The sequence below is a fragment of the Lathamus discolor genome, chromosome Z (genome assembly GCF_037157495.1).
Source record: "Lathamus discolor isolate bLatDis1 chromosome Z, bLatDis1.hap1, whole genome shotgun sequence".
Lineage (NCBI taxonomy): Eukaryota > Metazoa > Chordata > Aves > Psittaciformes > Psittacidae > Lathamus > Lathamus discolor.
In genome coordinates this window covers 105,781,570-105,797,960 of record NC_088909.1, presented here as the reverse complement: position 1 = coordinate 105,797,960, position 16,391 = coordinate 105,781,570, and the positions used below count along the sequence as shown (strand labels likewise).

The 16,391-nt window shown below is 40.0% G+C and overlaps 1 long non-coding RNA gene across 1 annotated transcript in view; it reads left to right on the top strand.

The window, feature by feature from the left end:
• LOC136005700 (uncharacterized) overlaps positions 1-16,133 on the top strand; it is a 126,262-nt gene extending 110,129 nt beyond the window's left edge. The window contains exons 3-4 of the long non-coding RNA XR_010608842.1: positions 13,213-13,283; positions 15,400-16,133. This is a non-coding gene — a long non-coding RNA (uncharacterized LOC136005700). The remainder of the gene's footprint in view (positions 1-13,212; positions 13,284-15,399) is intronic.
• Positions 16,134-16,391: the final 258 nt, after the last annotated feature.

Genomic DNA, 16,391 nt, shown 5'->3' with positions numbered 1-16,391 from the left:
GAATTAACACGTTCTTGCCATGCAATGAGGTTGAAAATACCTTTGAACATCCCCCTATAAAAATGAGTAACACTGTATTTCCCCACAGACAAATCTCTACTGAAATGCTACACAATGAAAGAAGAATTTATAGCTGTAAACATGGCTTGTGAAGAGGGAGGCAACTTCCAGAATTTAGCAATCACATTTGTTAAGGTTTCTCTAAAGCCTAAACTCCCAATTAACAAGCAAATCATCATCAGACAGTCAGTGAATGGCAAATTCATTCTATTCAACATCTTTTCAGAAGTGGATTTTGTGCACTTATCTCCATGAAAACCCAGCAGGAAAGTTTTCCATGAGAATGATCCTACATCTGCCTGTTTTTAATGACTGTAATGGCAAGCAATATTCTACAATTACTTTGGTGATCTCATTTCAAGCATGCAAATCATATTATTTAAGAGCCCAGCAAAAGTCATTTATTTCTTGGAACTGCCAGCTAAGTTTGGTGGGGTGAGGAAACACTGCACTTGGAATTAGAAGCCCTGATGTCTTGCAACCCTCCATGGTGAAGTTGTAAAATTTGCCCAACAAGGTCATCCTGATAAGGAGTCACAAAAAGAGGAGGGGGGGAAGCCCACCACCCTATACTGTTCATTACGAAGTCATATCCATGTTCTCTTAGCTTAGATGCTGAACAAAATGCTCGTAGGTAGTTCATCACATTGGACACCAGCTAATAGCAAAAAACCACTGACCACAAAGTCATCCCAGACAGATATCTGTGTGAATGAGAACTTTTAATTGCCATTGTGACCATTCTGAAAAGCTGATGAATAACTTTTCTGTTTTTGTTGTGGACAAGGTTAGTTTTTTTTTCAATATTCACCCTGAAGCTTTTGGGTGTGTTTATTATTGCATTTGTGCTGCCTCATACATAGAGATGCACACAATATCTTTACTGTCTCCTATTGGTTCAACTGTCTGTTTGTCTTTACTGTTCTTTCTTTCATGGGATGGAAAAGACAAGGGTGTTGGCCTAAAGAATCTCAGTAGCTGTCATTGAATTTTAATACCATAAAGCAAGTAAAATTGCCGTAATGGAATCTACTTTCAGCTCACACTTTATTTATTTATTTTTTTAATATTTGTCTATTTGTTTACTACTTTATACCATGTGGAGAATCAGTGGTGTGACAAGATATATATGGCAAGAATGGTTTAACAAGATACAGGATACCATTTCACTGCAGGTTGCCAATTCTGTCTAAGCCTGACAAATGCTGAAAGAAATTAATTAGTAGCTTCTAAAAACTTGGGGGTGTTGGGAAACAAACTTCAGCCACTTGCTTTGCTGTTCTGTCCCAACTGTTTTATCTCTGCCCCAGGTCCCAGTTACTTAAGGAAGGTGTGAGCAGGCCATAGAGGAGAAGTCTCCTGCTGTAGTGCTTCATAGAATCATAGAATAGTTAGGGTTGGAAAGGACCTTAAGATCATCTAGGTCCAACCCCCTGCCATGGGCAGGGACACCTCACACTAAACCATGTCACCTCTGTCCAAGCTGGCTTTGGATACCGCCAGGGATGGAGCATTTATCACTTCCTTGGGGAACCCATGCCAGTGCCTCACCACCCTCACAGTAAAGAACTTCTTCCTTATATGCAATCTAAACTTCCCCTGTTTAAGTTTTAACCCATCACCCCTTGTCCTACCAGTAAAGTCCCTCCCTAATGAAGAGTCTTTCTCCAACATCCTTATAGGCCCCCTTCAGATACTGGAAGGCTGCTAGAAGGTCTCCATGCAGCCTTCTCTTCCCCGTGCTAAGCAGCCTGAACTTTCTCAGCCTACCTTCATACAGGAGGTGCTCCAGTGCCCTGATCATCCTCGTGGCCCTCCTCTGGACTTGTTCCAACAGCCCCATGTCCTTTTTATGTTGAGGACACCAGAACTGCACACAATACTCCAGGTGAGGTCTCACAAGAGCAGAGTAGAGGGGCAGGATCACCTCCTTTGAGCTGCTGGTCACGCTCCTTTTGATGTAGCCCAGGATACGGTTGGCTTTCTGGGCTGCAAGCGCACACTGAAGCCGACTCATGTTCATTTTCTTATTGACCAGCACCCCCAAGTCCTTCTCCGCAGGGCTGCTCTGAGTCTCTTCTCTGCCCAACCTATAGCTGTGCCTGGAATTGCTCTGACCTGGGTGTACGACCTTGACTTCAAGATTTTTCATATAAAATCTTTCAGGAGTTATCTGATATTCATATCTCACAGTCACCTCACTTTATCACAGCTACAAGGGAAGAGATTTTGTGGCAGGGTGGAAACCTATTATCAGTTTCACAAGTGAAAGCTGATTTAAATATGGCTAACCAGACTACTGAGAAGGATTTCTCAAAGTGGGAGGAGATGTATTCCTTATCATGAAGTTAAGAAACCCTGGGGGACGGGTGTCTTAAAAAGGCATGGGGAAGGTTGTCCTCATCCATGTGCTTTCTCGAGTCTCATCTTTCCATCCTTTGCCACCGGTCTTGCTTAGGAAAAATTCAGTCTAAACGGTCCTTGGGTGGCAAGCTGGGGGAATTGTACCAGGTGTGCAGACAGGGGAGTTATGTGTACGAAAGTACTAAAGCTTTGCATGGGTACCTTTTCTTTCCTCTTTGATCCATCACTGGTCAAAATGAACAATGTTAGTTATGTTCTCACTCACAAAGATATTAAATCACAATCAACTTGGGATTTTTCCACTGAAGTGTACCAGATTGTTATACCAAATGCCCATTAGTTTAACATATTTAGAGTCCTAAGCTTTCGGCCTTCAGGTGTACATCTCCAGACACAAGGTATTTTGTATTCTTACAGCCCCTGAAATCAGTGGGGCTTAAGCTCTTTGATATTTTTATAGGTCTGAGACATTTACTGTTGAATTATATTACCGACTTGTTTAGTGTCTAAGCACAAGTGATTAAAATACTGCATCGCTTACAGAGCTTTTGTTCTGTATCATTCACCCTAACATGGAGTCTTCGAGTCTGCTTGTCAGTTTAGTCTTCTTAGCTTGGCCACTGTGCTTCAATGACACAGTTTCAGCCAAGTGAATGACCTTAATTTTGGTTGTATTGAGGATTACACAGGTTTGGGGAAAAGTGCTGTTCTTTATTATGCATATAATAGTATGCAAGGTTCTTAAGAAACAAATTAAGGGCACAGATCTTACTCTCAAGAGTTTATGATTTGAATGGATCTATAAAATGATGAATGAACACAATAGAAACAGAAGGAGGAGAGAAAAATATAAGGTCAAGAATCACTAGAAAAATCTGTGTCATTTCATTGATGAATTTCGTATCCATTTACTGGTTCTATTTCAAGTGTTACGGACTGTAATTGGTATTGTATGTACATATACATGAAAGAAGGCCTAGAGAGCAGATTGCTAGAAATCAGTTGCTGCTGTTAATGCAGAAAATCTGTTATACGGGCTATATATTTTTATATATATATTACTAAATACATAAAATCATTAAATATTCTTTTGGAAAGATTTAGTCCCCTGAGTGACTGGCATCTGGCATGTTCTCAGGGGCAGATTGGACAATCTTGGATGACACTCAGTGCAACTAGCTTTTCGAGGAACAGGGATGCCAAGGTTTTAACACAAAAGTTACTTCTGCCCAATGTGAACCAATAATTCTGTTCTTTCATTAGTCACTCACATTTTGGGTATATGACACTTGGTCTGCTTGACCTTATTTACCCCATAATGGAGTTCATGATAAAGAAAACAATTGACAACCAAGCATCAATTACTGCAAATATTTGTATCTATCAACCCAGAGATAAAAGACAAAAATTATGATTTCAGTTAGTGTTGTTAACCCATAACTGATTATTAATTTCATACATGATAATTCTTTAATTAACTAAACCAAATTTATCTCATTCTCTATTTGAAGGACTTAGGAAATGCCTTAGGAAATGCCCCCCCCCCCCCCCCAGTCTCAGTACCAGGTACCAAGTCGCAGTGAGGAAATACAGGATAACAGGAAAATAACTATGGAACATACAAGAGGAAAAGCCTGTTGGATTAAGGTGGCTAGAGCATAGCAGGAAGGTGTGTGAGTGTATGAATAAGCATGACCAAACAAGATTTTTGACTCAACAACCAGTTGTTTTCCTTGCCTGATGGTATTGCTAAAATCTTCACCGCTGCCAACTATGCATATGAATGACTGTATATAAACCCATATTTAGAATCTGCCCATACACAGTGTTGAGGCTGCTGAATGTTAAATTACACATAAGCCATTTTTACGAGTCTCTGCTGCACACAGACATGGTTGGTAGCTGTGTGACTTTGGGCTAGCTTGAAAGTGGCCATTAGATAACATAGCCATGTAGCCATGTCAGTTTAAAGTTTGGTGCGGGCTGTAAACCTTGCTGGAGAAGGGAAAAGGAGGGAAATAAATACTGTGACATTAGTGCATCTCAGCTCTGACATGCAGAGCTACATGAGCAGCTAAATCAAAACTAACTCAAGGTGGCTAGACGAGTTATCATCAGACTTTTGACTGCAGTAAAAGCGTTTTCATTGGGAACATATCTAAAGTAAGGTGGGAAGCAATGTGAATAAAAGCATTTGGTCTGAGTGAAAGTTAGGCTTGAAGACTTTAAGGAGCAACTATTGCTAGAATGAATATAAAACATATGAATATGCAAATATAAAAACCAATATACAAACCAACCAAGAAACACAGACCTAAACTGAGTTTTTCTGATCTCCAATCTTTTTTTGTAATTAAAAAAAGACAAGAGAACTTTCTGCTTCTATTTATGCTTGCAAGTGGGCAACCTAAGCTGAGAAACCTGAGATGCCTTAGCCTCAGTATGGTGTGCTCGTGTTTGGTCAGTCTACCTGCCTTTCTAGCTCTCCCTCTAACCATGTAAAACCACAGAATGAACTAATAGCAGCTTTAGCAGATGGAAACAAGTGTATTATCCTTTTATATTTCCTGAAGCAGGCCAGCATTTCATCATTTCATGATGTTCAGTTGTTATGTTAGATTGTTTAATGTAATAGAATGATATGACACTGGTACAGCAGATACATCAGAATTATGAACGCTGGAAAAAGACAGTGATAAAGTGTTTCGAGGAACATGCAATCCTGATAGTGCTATAAGTTTCTTCAGTTGATTAAAGACATTTCCCCTGTGCCACCTCATTATTACATATCAAAGGGGAAAAACAAGGGCAAGCTGGATAGTGAAAAAAAAAGAAAAATATGTTGTTGTATCTATGAGAAGAAATCCCCTAGATATGTTAAATTAATTTGTATATACAAGTATAAGTAAGCATGAGAGAGAGACTAAAATAGGTTGGAGGGTAAAAAACTTCATGTTGGCTGTCTCGTTGATTGACGCATCTGGAAGAGAGATTATGGGAAAGCATCTGAGCAAGTAGGAAAATGACAAATTCAGAATTGCCGTAGAGATCAAAGAGCTTCCCAGTAGCTGCAAGAATGACAGAGAAGCTGAACATCCGAACAGACTGTTAGGGTAGACCTGCATCCTGGTGTTGGGCTGGCATCAGAAATAAACTTCTCTACAAGGTGAAGGTGCTCAGGTGTTGCATTAATGTTGGCAATTAAGATCAGATTGAGCTGGGATCTTTGGCACTTGGTTTATTTCCATATTTCTAGAAGGAAAAAGGAAAGTTCAGAAGTCCTCCTCATCTGTGGGTACATGAATCTGAGACACTCCAAATGCATTTTTGAAAGTACTCAATGTATTCCATTAATATACAGTCATAAACTAAGGGGGTTGCAGGTATGGAAGACCTTTGAGCTGGCCTGAGAATGAATGACACTGTTCTGATCTCATGCAAAATATCCCCAAACATTAAATGGCTGGATTTTAATAGAGTTTGAGAAAATCTGTGGAAAATATGAGGGTAAAATGAAGGCTGGTTTGTTCACTGATCAAATGAAATACCATGTTTAATGGAAGTACAAGGAGATGCCAGAGTAATTCAGGTGTGATAAGTTCAAGAAGAAATGCTCAATGTGGTATATATCGTTGCCATTTTAGATATTACTTTATTACAGTCCAAATTCACATTGTATCAGAGGAGCTATAATCCTCATTGTATGAAGTGATGAGCAAGAAAAGAAACAAGATCACAGGAAGAATCTGAACTAATCTGAGAACTGAACTTGCATAATTTGGGGTTGAGACCCATGTTTTCATAGTTAGATAATTTCTTTCCTCACTTTGTTATTGTATTCTGTATCATAGAATAGTTAGGGTTGGAAAGGACCTCAAGATCATCTAGGTCCAGCCCCCCTGCCATGGACAGGGACACCTCACACTAAACCATCCCACCCAAGGCTTCATCCAACCTGGCCTTGAACACTGCCAGGGATGGAGCATTCACAACTTCCCTGGGCAACCTATTCCAGTGCCTCACCATCCTCACAGTAAAGAACTTCTTCCTTATATCCAGTCTAAAATTCCCCTATTTAAGTTTTAACCCATTACCCCCTGTCCTATCACTACAGTCCCTAATGAAGAATCCCTCCTAAGGATCCTTATAAGCTTTGCCCAAGTCCAGGTAGATGACGTCAGCTGCTCTAACCCTGTCCATCATTTCCGTAGCCCCATCATAGAAGGCCACCAGATTGGTCAGGCAGGACTTCCCCTTAGTGAAGCCATGCTGGCTGTCCCCAAACACCTTGTTGTTTTTCATGTGCCTTAGCATGCCTTCCAGGAGAATGTGCTCCAAGATTTTACCAGGCACAGAGGTGAGACTGACTGGTCTGTATTTTTCTGGGTCATCCATTTTCCCTTTCTTGAAAATGGGGGTTATATTTCCCTTTTTCCAGTCTTCCAGTGAAATTTTAGAAACACTCTAGAGAAGAACAAAAGCATTGTTCTCCACTTTATTTATCTTCTTTGCATTTTGCAGTGTTCTTGTAAGAGCATCCTGCCATGTTGGGTTTCAAAAGGAAAATGATTGTCTCAACAGTTCTGTCCCCTGTTTAAACAGACTTACAGAATCATAAAATGGTTTGGGTTGGAAGGGACCAGACTTTCCTTTTAACGTTATTTATAAAGCACAATCTCCATTCTTAATTGTTAGAAATTAAGCCAGTATTGTGGTATATCATGTAAAAATCTTGCTAATTTACAAACTAGGAAAAACCCAACCAACCAACCAGAGTACCTATCTGTTCTTGGCCATGACTTTGGATCCCAGCTGGACTCATGCACATGAAAGGAAATGTATTTGATATATTTAAAGTTAAGAACAGGGAGTATTTGACCTTCTTCCCAAAATGGGAAAGTTGCTGAGCTGGATACATTTTAACTTACTCTGAAATCCAGGATGATGTAAATACCAAGTGAGACAGAAACCATGCCAATGATATTAGACTGATGGAATTAAGTTAGCAGTGGAAAAACAACACTCATCCCTCCTCCCTCAAAGTATTGGCGATTCAGCTCTAGGATGAGCAAAGCACCAGAGAAAATGCAAATGGGGGGGTTCATGACTCAGAAGGGAGTTGAGCTTAACAGGATAATACATATTTTCCTTCAGCTTTTATTTCTATGATCCGACTATAAGTCTAAACTACCACTTCCTCCCCTCTGAAAGGGAATGCTTATTCATAACTGAATAAATCCTTCAATGAAAAACCACTGAGCGTCTTGTAAAATCTGACTGCTGTTTATGCCATTGTGAGGAAGATCTCAAGAGGGCTAACACAATTGAATATGAGATTTCATTGAAACTCCTAACAAGCACTCGGTGGCTTTTGTGGTCTCTGCTTTGTCTAAGCTTCTACCATTTGGTCCTAATTGAAATGCTAGAGGACAATCTCTGGAAGAAGTCAAAACTTGAGCTCACATCTGAAGGTAAGCCACTTGTCAGACACCGATATTTCTCAACAAGATGAAAGCCCTCAGGTCAAGTAGCCTTATGAAAAAGGGTTGATGAGGCATTGGCACAGGTTGCCCAGAGAAGCTGTGTCTACCCCATCCCTGGCAGTGTTCAAGGCCAGGTTGCACGCCGCTTGGAGCAACCTGCTCCAGTGGAAAGTGTCCCTGCCCATGGCACAGAGCTGGAACTGGATGAGTTTTAAGGTCCCTTCCAACACAAACGAGTCTATGGCTGATTCTACAACTCTATGATTCTACAAAAAATAGACAGTTGCTTCCCCTTCTACTCATTCTTGGGGATGAGCAGGGGAACATCTGCCTGCAGAGCTGTTTGTCTATCATCTTTTCCAATCATTTAGCTCAATTTTTCATAAAGAAAAACACATTTTACAAGTTTTTGGAGTCTCAAAATTTCTCTCTTATTTTCAAGTCATTATTTTTTCTCTTGGCATTGGCTCATTCAGGTCTCATGTTTTAGCTGAAGTTCTTGCTCAAGATTGCAAATATCACAGCAGTGGAAAGCGTTTTTAATAAAAATTCTGTATGACTTCCTTTAATGAAACATCCTCCCTTCCTCTTCAGGGGAAGCGTAGGAAGACACCTCGGTAGAAGACCTAGCTAGGAGAGACATTAGAGTCTGTGTAATACTGCACCATCAAAAAAATTTACATGCACTCTAATATATATTAAGAAAAGAGTTAGAAAATAAGGTATTAGCACTTCTGAATGTCCTTCATTATAAGGCAGGACAAAACCTGGAACAACACTTTGTTCATGATTCATTCGCAATAAAGACAGGTCATCACAAGTGTCAACTCAAGAAAATTATTTTCCCAATCATAATCAGATAAGCCCCGAGAAATAAGAGTAGATTCATACAGAGTTTGCAGTAATAGCCAATGGGGAGCCTCCTGTCTATTGGTAAGACCCTCACTGACGTCAGTAGGAGCATGATAGAGCCCAGGATGCAGCAGACGAGACATTAGGGATACACAAATACCAAATAAAAATACCACAGGCATTTTGCTCTTCAGCATTAATAACAAATGTCAACAGTCAAGTGCTGCTTCTTCAGTATGAAGCTGTGATATCCAGCCAGTGGGAAGTCTCTCAAGACTTCCCATAAGGCATTTATAGCTTTCTGATAAGGTAGAGGATTCATTTTGTTAGCTTGTCCCAACCTCTCCTTCAAAACAGCAGTTTTATTTCGTAGAAGCGTAAGTATGCGGAGACATCAATCGCAGATTTCGTAGCAAGGTAGGTACAGAGACTGGGATACCAATAAGGGATTAGGAGCACCTTGCTTTAATTGTCAATCCTGTGATATACTATTTATGGCAACTGAAAATGTATTCACACAAATGCTTAGCCAGCATGTGATATATGTCTGAATTAGCCCTGTGTCAGTAGAAACTCAGATTATCAGATTTAGGAAGAGATACTGACCTGAGGAAGGGGTTTTACCAGGCTAAACAGGAGAGTTTTAGAGCTCAGCTTTGTCAGAGGTGGCCATCCACCCCTGGTGAAGCCATTGCCAGAAGGGGCATGCGGCCACACATCAGCTGATACGTTTCACCTTTCACAGTGTTTCACTTCCATCCCAATCTTTGCTGTTAGTTTCAGTTAAACTGTAGAGTTTTTTGTGGGAATGTCTGAGGTGTAAGAATGTTTTCTTTCAGCTGGTGATGATGTCAAGGTAGCTTGACAAAAGGAGAATTGCAGATAGTACAAATAATTCAAGTTATAGTGAAAGATTTCCCAGAGCTTTTTTGGTTAGCATGGCTTCTTAAGTATTTGGCAGCCCAAGTACCACTGATTACCCAAATCTTTGTGAAAACTGAAAATTTGGGTCACACTCTCACTTTGCCTAAATTCACCCTCCATAAAGCAAGAATAATGATGCTGAGAAAATAAACATAGTAAAGACTGTGACACGCTCAGTGCTGTAGAACTAGAGACCCCCTAAATACCACTGAGAGAATTCCACATCCAGTGCCTTAACCATCAATCAAGGCCTGAGTTAACCACCCTTCCTTCCTGTTTTGAAGTCTGGCGATTTCACTGCATGAAGCTAGACTCTTGGCAGCCCCACAGAGATTTTTCCTCTTGCTTTCTGGTGCTGTTTTATTCTATGAATTGTTTGCACTTCAGGAACAAGAGGATGAATTGGTCTCTATGGAGCGCTGATGCCATTTCAGACTGAATAGGCTGGGGGACAGCTAACCCACATGACAGAATAAAATACAAAGAAGGCTTTATTAGTGTTCCTCTCCCCCTTTAACCTTTTAAATGCCGCTGTGTGAAGAACCCATTGTCTGCTTTTCAAAATTGAATCGGAGATGAGGAGAGACCAGTGTAAATTCTAGCAGGTGGAAGGGTCACAAAGGAACCAGTCTTAGCTATGCAAACTTTATTTGCATTGGGAACCCACACTTGGGAATTCACTTTTGCTCTTCAGCTCACTGCTTATAAGGTTGAGCGACAAAGCCTAGTCTTTATACATATGGGTGTGGGTGATGGCAGAACTCCTGTTTGGGCTATATTCTGGAAGGTCCCTTTAAGTGGTATCCCAAACTGATGAATGATACTTTGCATTCATAGCTCATTTTAATTTTACCAGTTTGATATCCTGGTTTAGCTTCCCACCCCTCAGGTATATGAAAGTGATTTCTTGAATCCCTGGCAATGCAAAATGCCCAGTCTTCCCTGTTACCTTAAAAAATGCCCATATTTCTGCCTTTCGCAACACATTCATCTTTCTGCCTCGGGCTTCTTCTACGGAAGTTTCAGAGAACCAGGCACGTCCTGTCTGGAGAGAAAAAGACTAAAGGGAGTCATGATGAATGTCCATAAACACATAAAGGCATGTCCCTGAAAAAGGAGAGGAACCAATTATCCTCATTAGTCGGTGAGAACAAAAAAAAAAAAAAAAAAAAAAAAAGGAGTGATAGGTTCTGGATGAAGCACTGAATATTTAGGTTGACTGTTATGGAAAACTTCGTAACTATTAGTATATTTAAGGCAATGAAGCAAGTCACCCAAGGGAAGCAGTCAGATCACCTTCATTGGAGATAGTCAAGGGAAGGTTTGACACTCATCCATCAGAGAAGTGTTAGAGATAATTAAATCAGTCTTGCCTCAGGCAAAAGGATGGACTAGATAATTCACCAGTGCTCCTGTTCAACCCAGCAGATTCTATATTTTTCCTTCTTAATTGGAAAGATATGTATGTGTGTGTGCGAGTGTACCTCAATTCCAAGCAATCTGATTTGCCCATGGAATATCCGAAGAAGTGACATTTCTTTCGTTAGCTTTATTCTCCCTGTTATGAAGGGTTTACTCCAAATTGCTTCAGTAGATTTTCAGGTGCTTGTTCATAGTGTTATAAAGAGGACCAGATACTAGTGGCTGATGGTCTTAATTTTCTCACTTGACTGGCTTTGTTTTGCTACAATTTAGCCCTTAAAATAGACATCTAGACACAAAGAACTGGATCCTTGCCTACTTTGACTACTCAGTGACACCTGCAGACTAGACAGGCACCTCTGGAATGCACTTTTGTCCTACCCCTAGGATGGGTTAAAAATCTATGTGTCTTTGGTATTGCCTGTCTCTTTCTACCGATTTTATATTTTATTTTAGCCCGCGTATCTCTTACATTATTAGATATCTACAGACAAGACTAGGAATGTAAAATGAAGCATTGTGAACCTGCCCTTTGCAGTTCTGCACAGTCTGTTTTCCCATGCCTCTGTTTCCCTGGCGATAAAGCAGGGTAATGGCAATGGCAAGGTACCTAGTGTGCTGTGCATGTTGCCTATTACAATTATCATGATTGTCTCAGTGTTACTTTGTGCTTCTCCATCTGTTTCCAGCCTCCATCTGTTGTCTCTCCTCTTACAGTCAGGTAAGTCTAAAGATTTAGATAAACCTAAGAGTTAGGTTGTAAATTGTCTGTGGCAGCAGTCACTTTTTTTTGTTCTGGGTTTGCAACTACACAGTAAGATTGTGGTGCTTGACCATGGCCCACATATGCTACGGCAACACAAGTGATGTTAATAGCAATAACAGTAGAGTTCCTTGATCTTGCTGCCCATGTTCCAAGAAATGCTGCTGTGGCATAAATCATACACTATCTCATTTTCATTGCTGATAATCACAGGGCACTACAAGGACATCTGGGAGAGTAAGTTTACAAAGGACTTTGTTGGATAGGCACAGAGTAATTTTGATATTCATACATCGGGACAAATCCAGAGCAGTAGGAAGCACCATCACTTTCTTTGGCAGCTCAGACTGAGCACCCCTTACTACAGCTGAGATTGCAATGCAAGGGTTAATTCCTTTGTTAAATGTACAAGCTGAGAGTAATGCTGCTTGAAGAGTCGGCTCTGAAAGGCAATTAAAACTTTGCACAGTGAAATTTTACAGACAACACAGGAAAGAGACTGCCACCTCCTTTACCTTGATCTTTACAACCTTAATAATACTAACCACACTGGGAGAGCTGTGTGGTCTTCGAAAGCAAGGGCTCTTTTCCAGTATGTGCAGCAGCAAGGAATATTGTTGCCTGGCCTCGCAGCTTGGAGAGAGACCAAATGCAAACTAATTGTATACAATAAATCAGATCTGAATGGGGTCAGCAGCAAATAGACAGATGGAGAAATATTTTCTGCCCTTTCATCCAGTTACTGTTACCCAGTGTGTCACTAATACCCTCCCTCTAGGGCAGCAACCTTCCCAAATTCTCTGATGCTCCAAGGCCACTGTAACACTGAATATAAGATAATTAAAGCATTTCTCTTAGCTAGTGATGTTCCTTTCTTCATAACATGCTTTTATTGTTATGTGCAAAAGCTAGAGCTGAGTGTAGGCCTGATTTATTGGACTAACAGTAGCAAGTGAAAATGCTGGTTCTTTATTTTTATTCTGAAGTATCCTCAGAGTGTGTTATATAGAATCATAGAATCACAGAATATTTAGGGTTGGAAAGGACCTTAAGATGACCTAGTTCCAACAGCCCTGCAGGGCAGGGATGCTTCACACTAAGATGATGTTGCCCAAGGCTCTGTCCAACCTGGCCTTGAACACTGCCAGGGGTGGATCATTTACCACTTCTTTGAGCAACCCATTCCAGTGCCTCACCACCCTCAGAGTAAAGAACTTCCTTATATCTAATCTGAAGTTACTAGACTGAGTGAAAACCTTTACTCTTCACAGCTTGCAAGAATTCATAGCAAGATATATTGAAACCCACATAACCATGTCTTAACTCCTCCTCTCATCATTACAGATGTTCCTGGCTGCTAGTCCATCCTGAAGCATTAAAAAAACCTCAACAGAAATCATACAAGAAACCTCTGGGTGAGCATATTACTATATCTGGTAGCTCCCATTGACTTCAAAAGCCAAACCAGACCAGCTTCCTCTCTCCCCAGGACACATGCAAGTGGGAACAAACACAATGTCTTTGTAAAGCAGCATTTCAGGCTACAGCAAGAGGTTGAAATGTGGTTCTCCAGCTGTGCTAAAGCACAGGTTATTAGGGGCTCTAGCAGACTTCTTTTCTCTTGGATTTGACACACTGCATTACTCACATGCAGTTTATATGCTTCCTGCATGCAGAAGAAACTGATTCCAAGCCTCTAAAATGGGCTGTTGGGTGTACCATAACAGGAACCAGTGCTAAATGAGTGGCAAGTTTAAGAAATTGTTAGTATCCATCCTCTGATTTTCCAAGCTTATTCATTTTTATGATAATATACTATTTCAGTGGGAGGAAAACAAGCAAACAAACAAAACCCAAATCCCTGATGATAACTATATCACACAAAATGGAGACTGTTAATTTGCCTAGTTAGGAAAACAGAACATCGCTTTTATATTTTACTGGAGCTATCATCTTGCAAATACTTAAGCATGTGCTTAACTTTAAACCTGTGAGGCCTTTTTGGAGACAATGGAGCTATTTAAGTACTTCAGCGTGTTGGTTAGTTTTCATGTGATTAGCTGACACTAGCAGCCTAACTTCCTGGCAGTGTAGTTTCCTAGTTTTGCATAACAATGATGGTAAGTTTCTGTCTGATGTGATTTACACAACCTATCATTTGCTTTTGTCTGCTAAGCTATAAATCAATGTGTATTTTTTTCCCAGACTGATCTTCAGTCTGATTCTTTGGGCTGTAACTGTGATTATGCCTGCTCCCTCGGTTTTCCCTTCAGGTTTTCTTGGGTGGCTTCCACCAGGAAAACACTTCTCATCTAATCGGGACAATGAACTTTATCTTTTTTCCCTTCCAAACTTTCTTTAACGATCTCTCTTATAGTTAGAGACTGCAATTTCCTTTAATTACTCGAAACTCCCTAAAATAAACAATTTTAAACCAACAGAACAAAGAGTCATTTGTTTTGCTGGTGCCCTCTCTCCATTATCCTTCCATTCTTATCTCTAATGGTACTGAGAGATTAAACTTCATTCTACAGGCAGCGACCTACTCTCCTGTTTCATTTTAATTTTTCATATCCTTCCCTCCTTCCCCCCTCATTTTGGCTGGCAGTTCCCCCAGGTTACACCTTACATCAAAGTATACATCATTTGCTCTTACTTCTTTCTGCATGCTGCCTCTAGGCTAGGAAATCTGCAGAACGCTGCTGCTGTTGCTGCTGAGAACTAGCCATTTTCCTTTAGTCAAATGTTTTTTAACTTGAAAATGTCAATACAGAGATAAGTCATAAGATCAACTCATAAATATTCACAGGCTGCTTCTCTGTTTTGTTTTGTTTCTCTCTCCAAGTCACAGTGTTTTCCAGGATAGTGCTTTACTGGATACCTTGCATATATTCCTGAGCAGTGTTTCCTTCATTAGCACTTAAAGAAGTACCAAGAGTTAAATTTTTCATCAGCAATTCTTGTGCAGTGTAATATCCTGCATGTATTAGATACACAGAGATATTTCCCTTATGGAAAAATCCTATAGGGCTTCATAGAAAATTACAAACTTTCTCATATAATTTTTTAAACCACCTTGTAAAATCAAACATACAATGAAATATACTTCTATGAGATGGTTCAAAGAAAACCTGTGGAGAAGAAATAACTCTTTAATAAATCCTGAAGGTCTTTTGAGTAATTTCTATAACCCTAGTAAGTTTCTTTAGTGCTTTGTTGGTTCCAGCCCTATGCATGTCCATAGACTCCTCTGAAAAGGGCACAGAAATAGGGCCAAAAGCCTGTTCTGCCATTTATCTCTATGGATTTATAAAATAAGATTTTCCTGCTGCCTCCAATCCCCCAACAGCTTATTGAAAACTCACCTTTGCTCTCCTAGAAGCTCTTTTATTTAGAAGCTTGCTTTAAACAAATCATGTCTCCTCCTTCCACACCCAGCTCATCCATCCTGCAGTGGTGGGAGTCACCACAGATCCACCAAATTATAGAGATCTATCAGCAAAGTTTTGATCCCTCGGCATTTGTTTTTAGTGGCAGCATACATCTGGAGTCCCAGGTTCCAGGCTTCACCATGGGAGCGTGCCCATACCTAAACTCATGGCTCACAAGAATACATCAAGTTGAATCGGAATGGAGTCAAGGTGAAGGTCAGCAATGAAAGGATTAGATCCCCAACAATGTGAAGAAGTGAAGAGCCAAAAGTTTTAACACATTTTATCACAAAGAGCTGGTTGCAAGTTACTTACAGCCTACATTCATTAAGCATTATAATGGACAACAGTGACACAGGCGAAAGGACCAGACGACATCTTACCATCTTTTATTAAGCTATTCTTACTGCTGCATAATTGAGAGCAATCACTTAAATGTTTAAAGGGAAATGCATACTGGTATTGGAGGTTAGAGAGGAGTGAGGTCCATTCTGACATCTGTTCTATGATTATGGTATGCCTCTGTTTCCCCAGGGTTGTTTGTATCTGGAACTTTTTGAAATTAAAAATTTAAGGCTGAACTCCAAGTGTCTGCTTTGCAGGGGATGGGCATAAGAATTCCTGTGATACTGTCTGAAGCAAAAATCAAATAGCATGTTTATTGTTAATAATCGGTATATATTTCTGAGTAAAAACAATTATGTGATCTCACCAGCTGGTTGATTTAATATAAATATTAAAATGCAGAAACAGTTTATTAAACAGATTGGAAATCATCAGCTTCATTATTGTAATAGAGCAAATACAGTATCTTGATTTTCAATAAATGGAACAATCTACCGTATGCCGAGTGACTTGCTGTCTGTTACTATATTCTGTGAAAAAGAAAATAATGATTCTAACAGAATGTCATGTAGCCACTCCAGGAATTAATAGAATTAGTGTAGCAGCCACAGACAGGATATAGATATTCTATTGAATTATCAATTAAAACCCCACAGCAATAAAGGCAAACTACATCAAATAAGTGAACAGAAATTACAGACTATTTCCCAAATTCTTGTATTAGTCTTCATCTTGAGGTTGGAATGA